Below are 7,145 nucleotides of genomic sequence, written 5' to 3'. Positions count from 1 at the left end.
TCAAAATAATAATATTTCATGACTTACAAAAATTATATGAAATTCAAATTCCAGTGTGCATAAATAAAGTTTTATTGGAACACAGCCACATCCATCTATTCATATTATCTATGGCTTCTTTTATGCTGTGATGGCAGATTTGAGTAGTTGGACAGAGACCGTGTGGCCTGCAAGCTTAAAGTATTTATTGTCTGGCCCTTTACAGACAAAGTTTGTGACTCTGGAAAAAAATGAGATGTGGTCAAGCTGAAGAGTGTGAGAGAGGCAGCCACCCTCTGCTGCTGGGATAGCCTGGGGACCATTTAAAAATGGACAAGCTCAGGGTTTCCTCTGGGCTGACTTGGTTCCCCCTCCACCCCAGATTCATATATAGAATGCAGACCCCTGGTACCTGAGAATGTGACTGTATCTGGAGACAGTTCATTTAAAGAGGTAATTAAGTGAAAAATGTGGTCATTAGGGCATCCCCTAATCCAATACGGCTAGAGATAAGAACATGGACACACAGACAGAGGAAGACCATGTGAGGACACACAGAGAAGTCAGTCATCCACAAGTCAAGGAGAGAGGCTTCAGGAGAAGCAGACCCTGAGGACACCTTGATCTTGGACTTCTGGCCTCCAGAATTAGGAGAAAACAAATTTCTCTTGCTTAAGCCATCCAGTCTGTGGTGTTTTGTTATGGCGGCCTGAGCACACAGGGTTCCATCAACTTGTTTGGGTCCCTGAAATATCATCTTTTCCCTCATCTTTCTCCCAGAGCATGTCTTGTATATAAGAAGCTACAGGGTCCTGTGTGTGATTTTTAACTTGCAGACATCGAAGGGGAGGCTAAATTTCATATATGGGTCAGTCTGGTCAAGAACGGTGACATAATCGTGTGAACACAGGGAGATAGAGGTGACTTTGAGCACTTACTTGAATCATCTTCATGGAAGCCTGAGGTGTGGCTCTGGCTCCTTTTGGGGGTGCAGTTAGACACAATTACATTCATAACATGGTTAGAACAACAGTAACAGCAACAAACTCAAAACAACAAAGAGTGATTTTTGAAAGCCATCTTGTGCAAAGATTTCTTGCTTTCAAGTCCAAGTTGATCAGGGCTGTATTCTCTAGACATTTTTTCCCCTATGTTTCTCCTAGCGTAGAGTCCTAGAGTCCTTCCATGTTTGGGCACCGCGTTAGGCCCAGAATCAAGGCCAGGTGACCTGTTTTATGGGAGTGTTTGTTTTGGGAACAGCCAGCTCTCAGAGGACATGGGACACTGTCTGTCACTCTCAGAGTTCTGTGATGGGCAGAGTGAATGTCTGTGTGGCCATTTCCCCACTTGGCCATACTGTTCTTTGGCTTTTGACATGGCACCACCTTAAAGCTGCTGCCATGGAAGCTTGATCTCCGGACTTGATTCCTATAGCTTGTCCACTGCTTTGGACGCCGAATCTCTTCTCTGGCTGTCTGTGCCCTGGAAGCAGGGAGAAGTCTCCACCTGGAGCCTGGAGGATGTGTGAGGGGAGGGTGTGCAGCTGTTGTCATTTTAAGGTTACCATCTTAAAGGACTGTCATGCTCTGACACAGATGGAAAGGAGCCAAGATTAGGGGCAGCATCTGGTCAAGCTGGGGAGAAAATCTGCCCGTCATTTCAGGCAAAGCCTCTCAGATGGCCAGGATCCCACTTCAGGAATGGAGGACTAGTCCTCTAGCTTCTGGAAATGCTCCTGGCTGATGGCCTTCAGCTGGAATTACCTCTATTGAAGAAGGCCACCTTGCCTGAGGACACTCTCCCCCACTAGGGCTGGGACATGTCTAATGACTGATCGCATGGGGGTCTAAAAGCCTGGCCTCTTCATCCGTACTTGGGACTGCTTTGAAGGGCCTGTCCCCAAACCAAAATGCTCCCTGGAGTTGGACGGGGCTTTCTGTGTTTGACTTTATCTTCTGTTCTAATAAGGCAGTCATCACCAGATGTTTGAAACAAAATACTCCTGAAAGAGAACATTTCAGTGTTCTGAACTTCCCGTAACACTGAAAGTGGAGGAGGAGGAATGAATGAATCTTCTGTCTCTAAGAATTTGTAGATCTTTCAGAGTATGTGTACAAATGGACTGCATTTCAATAAAATGAAATGCAGCATACCCAAACTCACAAAATGGAAAAAAAAAAAACGAGGGCCACAGTTTTTTCTGATTTAAAGATTATTATTATATAATTATAATCCATATATATACATGTATATATAACTATAATTCATTTACTCATTCATGGATTTCTCAAATGTTTGTTTGTCGATTTATTTATTGGAGGGATTCACTGTTTTCTCCAGCTTACTGAGATGTAAATGATCCACAATGCTGTGTAAGTGTAAAGCGTATAGCATCATGATGTGATACATGTATATATTGAGAACTGGTTACCACGATAAGGTTAGTTAACACATCCATCACCTGATGTAATTATGTGTGTGTGTGTGCATGTGTGGTGAGAACATTTAAGTTATATTTCTGAAAAGCATGGAATGGTTTACGAATTTGGGTGTCATCCTTGCCCAGTGCCCATGCTGATGTTCTCTGTATCATTCTGATTTAGTATATGTGCGGTTGAAGTAAGTACTATCAAACATCTATTGAGAATCGGTTATGTACCAGATATCATGTTAGGTTGTGAGGAACCTTAATGGGCTCTCGTTCTAATGACGGGATGCAACCAGAGAGGGAAACCAGTAAGTAAATAAATAAAGTAATAGAAACTTTGATATCATATTGCTGGTGAGGTGATGGAGAAGCAGGTGCTCTCATATATTCTTGGTGAGAATAGAAATCAGTACAAGACATTTGCCATATTTATCAAAATCGCGAATGCACCCACCTGCGTGCCCAGCAATGCCACATCTGGAGTCCATCCTAAGGAAATAATAGTGACAAATATCATGAGCACAAGATTATTCACTGCAGCATTATTTGTAATGGAAAAGATTGGGGACGCGCCTCGGTGGCTCTGTCGGTTGAGTGACTCTTGATTTTGGCTCAGGTCAGGATCTCATGGGCACACCCTTGCCCTGGGCGTGAAACCTGGGATTGGGATTCTCTCTCTGTCCTCCCTCTGCCCCTCTTCTGCGTACCTGCGCATGTGTGCATGTGCTCTCTCTAAAAAATATATATATAAGTAAATAAAAATGGGGAAAAAAAGATGGGAAGGAACCAGAATTTTCCCAAATAATACATCCATATAATGAAATACCATGGTGCTGTCTAAAAGAATGAAGCTTGATACAGGAGGCTCTCCAAGATATATGGAGGTGCAGATGCAGAACAGCATAAAAACATGTGTATACAAAAGGGGAAGAAAAAATATTCTTAAGTATATGTATATCATATATACACTTACAGTACTTAATATACTTAAGTGTATTTCTATAATATATAGACACTATACTTAAGTGTGTGTATATATATATATATATAACATATAGTTACTGTGCTTAATATACTTACATATATAATATATATATTATATATATACGATCTCAGGAAAGATACTTGAGGAATTAACAGCTGCTGCTGGGGAGCAGAACTCAATGTCAATGGGATTGGATTATATATTCTTGTTACCTTTCAAATTACCAATCAGGTGAATGCATTGCCTTTTCAAAAACTAAGTACAAGTTTAAAACTTAGAAAAGAATAAGTGTATGAAGTGAGCAAAGTCCTCATGGAAGTATGTATATAGTAGGATCGGGGTGCCAAATCGATTTATGTGTGAATTACAAGACATATGATGGAGAGAGGCAGTGTCAGACTAGAGCTCCTTTAATATTCTTAGAATCCCATGTGATGAAGAAAGAGGGGCTTTTATTAGAGGATGCCTGAGTTCCTCTCAAATGCCAGAATTCTGGGGTTCAGTGACTTTAAGAAACTGAAAGACAGCCCGGAGCAGAGGTTTGTGTATATGTAGGAGGGATGGGGAGCTTTAAAATTGAGGTGCTAGGGGTGCCCGGGGTGGCATTGACGGGGGGGGGGGGGGTTGACTCAGGCAGTGAAGAGCCTGACTCTTGATCTCAGCTCAGGGTATGGTCTCTCGGTTTGTGAGATCGAGCCCCGCGTCGGGTTGCATGCCAGTGGCACAGAACCTGCTTGGGGCTCTCTCTCTCCCTCTCTCTGTCCCCCCACTCTCTCTCTCAAAATAAATAAATACACTTTAAAATTTTTTAAAAAACAAAGCGCGAGGCGTGCTCCCAGCAACCGTCCGATCCTTAGGGAAAGGCAGTTCATCCGCGCACATGCTCACCAAGCAAAGCGAGGCAGGGCTGGCCCCGCGTTGCCCGCTGTGGTTGTAGCTTCCTGGCTTCTCAGGTGCTGCTCTGCGTCTTTAAGTCAAACCCAGGCAAGTAAATTTAGTACCAGGAGTGGGAGGCTGCTGAATAATTAAAGAGTTTTCTCTTTGTTTTCTTGATCTATATGTTTCTATGAACACACCAGCTATTTTGTTAGCCTCCCGCTGTGGGAAAGATGCAACTTTGTGACTTTGGCAATTGTTGAAGAGATTTGAAGGGAAAAACCTAGCACAGATTTATTAAGTGATTTATCTCAGTTTTTAATAAACCAGGGAAGGAAAGCTACGAGCCAAGGAGCGGCACCGGGAAAAACAAGCCAAGGCCCGAGACAAAAATAACCCACAAAAGAGATGCTTGCCTGTAGCAAACAGGATGCCACGGCGAGCCGCAAGCCCAGGGTCCTGTTTGAGGCTGGGCCTCCCTCAGCAGTGGCCCCCAGGCCAAGTGTGGGAAGGGTTCCCTCTTGCACGCCAGCGCCGGGCTCGCCCAGCTGACGGCCACGCACACGCTGTGCTCCTAACCCATCTGGGCTCATCTGCAGCCGGGGTGCTGGGTACCACAATTGATTCCGCTTTCTCGCGCAGCGCTGTAGTGACCTCCGTGGGTCAGGTTTGCTCGCTGTCTCGCTCCTGATCTGAAAGACTGAGCATAACCACGACTTAACACTGTAAACCCTGTGTTTATTCCCAGAATACCTAGAATGGCCCTGAGGTGGATCCTCTAGGGAACGAGATTTCCATTTGTCACTAAGTCCTCCTCCCAGGTGAGAAGGCACAGAGGATGCCTCCTGCGCACTCAGGATGGTTGAGTCAAGGACCCATGCTCCCTCAGTCAGTAGGGAAGACTCCATTTTCCCAAGTTTGGATACTGTTTCCTGGAGGGTCCTGGTGGCCCAGGGTACCCTCCCCATCCCTGCCTCCTGTCTTCTGACCCCTAATTTTCAGAGTGACACTGAATCTACTTCCTGTCAGACTAGCTCTTCCACACAAGCAAACTCTTCCCCCCACACCAGGCCTTAAAACACTGTGTGTGTGATAAGATGTATGTAACAGGAAATTGTGTCTGTAGGATTTGTCCTTTCTTAACTGGCTTGCCTCACTTAGCATGGTGCCTTTAAGGGTAGCATGGTGTCTTCAAGGGTCATGTGTGCCTCTTTAGTTTTTGTTCCCATGGCCACAGGCTCCGTGCCCTCCCCTCTCACCCTTTTCCTCCTCCCCCAACACCACCCCTACTCCTTACTCTGTGTACTCTCAGTGACCCTCATTCTGAGGTAACCCAAACCCTTAAACTAGTTGCGCACTGTGGACTCCATCTTTTACCAGATGCTTAACCCAGAGCAGGGACCCCAGATCACATTCTTTAACAGTGGTACCTCTGCAAGAATTGAGGTAAGGTCACATCCTGACAGAAGCTATGATAAGAGTATCAGGAAAGAAGAGAGGAGGCTGTAAAACAAAGAGGCTAGGAGACAAGAGGAAGGTATCGCCCCCTGACGGCTCCCGCCTCACTGAGGGCTCCTTTCCCACCTTTGTGGAGTTGGCCAGGACTTCCCACATTAGGAAAGGATGGAACCAGAGCAGAGGGTGGTGGGCCTCACAAATATCAGTGCCTTCCTGAAGTATTTCCGGGAAAACAGCAGGAAGGAGGGGAGGGTGGCTATAGCCAGCTGCATTCCGGCCCTGAGCCCATGCAGAGGAGAGGCATTAAAAAGCTCTATTACAAATATTACTTCTTTAAGCTCTTCATTTTCTTCCTGTCAGTAATGCGAGGGCTGATGTAGCTAGAAACCCATTGGTCTGGGGCTAAATGGGATTTTGGCCAGTGCCTACAGGTTGTTAATCAGGTGTGCGGGCTGGGAGATAGCTGGTTCACACGGCCTGCTTGGGTTAAGAGTGACCCAGTTTTCATGTGAGAGTTGGACTCTGATTTTTCTGTTACTGTACTTGATATGACTGGCCATTATTTCTAAGAGAAAGGAACTGCTGGCCGCCTCCTTGCAGGATCTCTCTGGAAGGGCTGTCTGCGGCTTAGATGTGGCCATTTCTTTCATCAGTTACTTGTCGGGTCATTTTCGATGGGTTGAGTGGGACACTTGACAAACAAATAAGCTCGTTCCTACTTGATTCATCAAACACGCTCCTTGCTGGCTGTTGGTTCTTCTTTGCATTGCCAGTCTCAGCTACCAAGTAATGAAAAATTTTCATTGTGTTTGAAATTCATGAGTTTAAGGCCAGTGTGTATATGGTTCCTGTTTTCTGAGATTTTGTTTTGGTTCTAGAGGCATAGGGGTGAGAGGCCAAGGCTATGCAAGAGCAGACTCCAGGGTGGTCTGGGCAGAGTTGGGATGTCAAGAAGGAAGGTATCATTTGGTGGTCAGGTGGGGCTTGGGTGATTTTATCAAAGCTCTGCTGTTTGGCATAAATAAAGTGAGGTAGACAAAGAAGACAGGTAAAATAGTTACAGAATTCCATTATCTTTTTTAAAATTTTTTTAAAAAAATTGATTTTCTGAGAGAGAGAGAGGGAGAGACAGAGCATGAGTGGGGGGAGGGGCAGAGAGAGAGAGGGAGACACGGAATCTGAAGCAGCCTCCAGGCTCTGAGCTGCCAGCACAGAGCCCCATGGTGGAGCTTGAACTCACAAACTGTGAGCTCATGACCTGAGCTGAAGTCAGATGCTTAACCAACTGAGCCACCCAGGTGCCCCAGAATTCTGTTATCTTGAGAGGGTATCTCATCCATCTGCCCCTGGCTCCCCGGTTGACCAGCTTCCCCACACCTGCCTCTGTGAAAGGGATCTGTGCGCCCCCCCGCCCCCCTT

At 45.5% G+C, this 7,145-nt stretch overlaps 1 non-coding gene across 1 annotated transcript; it reads right to left on the bottom strand.

The window, feature by feature from the left end:
• Positions 1 to 2,500: 2,500 nt before the first annotated feature.
• On the bottom strand, positions 2,501 to 2,606 carry LOC120243634. The gene has a single exon (XR_005531365.1). It is a non-coding gene; the product is annotated as a U6 spliceosomal RNA (small nuclear RNA).
• Positions 2,607 to 7,145: the final 4,539 nt, after the last annotated feature.

The sequence above is a fragment of the Hyaena hyaena genome, unplaced genomic scaffold (genome assembly GCF_003009895.1).
Source record: "Hyaena hyaena isolate Hyena2069 unplaced genomic scaffold, ASM300989v1 scaffold_350, whole genome shotgun sequence".
NCBI lineage: Eukaryota > Metazoa > Chordata > Mammalia > Carnivora > Hyaenidae > Hyaena > Hyaena hyaena.
This window is presented reverse-complemented; position numbering and strand designations above follow the sequence as displayed.